Below are 1,424 nucleotides of genomic sequence, written 5' to 3' on the forward strand. Positions count from 1 at the left end.
CTATACTAAAACACCTTAGATCTAGCTTAATCACCCTTAGTCTCCCTAACCCATGAATCCAAAGATGACTACTCACTACTCTTCATGATGAGCCCAAGAATCAATGATGATTTGGTGCTAATCATGATTAATGACCAGATTAATCAAGCAAATCACAAGAATAAATGATCAAAGTAAGATCTTTCACCTAAAAGTTCTTTCTTATTGTGATAGAAAACAAGATAAGATCCCAACTTTGTGATTACAAGGGTATTTATATCTCCTTGGAAAACCTAATGGTTCCCATTAAAAAGTCTAAAATGCCCATAAAAATGTTTAAAATTGACTAAGGATAAGTCTCGGCTCGGGTAGGAGTCGACGGGGCATACCACGCGTCACACAACCCGCGTCGGATGCTCGCTGATCTTCTGCTTCATGCGCGCGGGTAGTGGAACCCGCGGCCTTCATCCCGCGTCAGACCGCCGATATTTCCTGTCATGCGCGCGGGTAATGGAACACGCGTGGCTTCGTCCCGCGTGGCTCCGTCCCGCGTGGCTCCGTGCGCGCGGGTGAGCGATCCCGCGTGCCTTCAACCCGCGTCGTACCACCTCTCCAGCTCCGTGCGCGCGGGTGAGTTATCCTGCGTGCCTTCAACCCGCGTCGTAGTCGCCTGAACTCCAACCAACTTCAATTTTCATCTCCTCTTGGACCACAATGCTTCTAAACACCTCCAATCACTCCAAAGGATGCTCCAATACCTGATTAATACATATGAATGCAAAATGGATCCTAAAGATGCTAAACTCTTATTCTATATGATCATTATGTACAAAATGGAAGCTTAAAACAATGCAAATATGCAAGATATCAACTCCCCTAAACTTGTTCTTTACTTGTCCTCAAGTGACTTTGCAAGAACTCATAAGGGAAAGAGGTTTGAAGGTGGGAACTCATAGCCAAAAGTAACACTCCCTCGTACTTAACTTAATATCCTAAGGAAACATAGCAAATAGCATGAGGATTCTCCTTATTATACTCTAGCTTCTCTAGGTCTATCCATACTCTTTTTCCTCTACTCAAGTTGCAATACTCTTTACCAACAAGTCCCTTCAATCAGCTCTCACATTGATTCACACACACACACACACAAGGTGAAGTCTCATAAATGAGCACATGATCTCAATCATTTGGCTAGGTATGCAATGGTCTAATATGAATGAAGAGATGGGTTCAAATGTTTTTATTTAAGGGTGGTTATCACTCAAAACAAGGAGCTTGATCATTATGCAAAATTTATCTAAGATTAGAAGCAACTCATGCATACATAGATTCATTCTCATCATTCTACCCCATTTTGTTATAAATGATCACAAGTTCTACCCTCTTTATCATCATCTCAAAAATCATTCTAAACCCCTCACATCACTCACCCAATGTACAACTCT

The sequence above is a fragment of the Brassica oleracea genome, chromosome C4 (assembly GCF_000695525.1).
Source record: "Brassica oleracea var. oleracea cultivar TO1000 chromosome C4, BOL, whole genome shotgun sequence".
NCBI classification, from domain to species: domain Eukaryota; kingdom Viridiplantae; phylum Streptophyta; class Magnoliopsida; order Brassicales; family Brassicaceae; genus Brassica; species Brassica oleracea.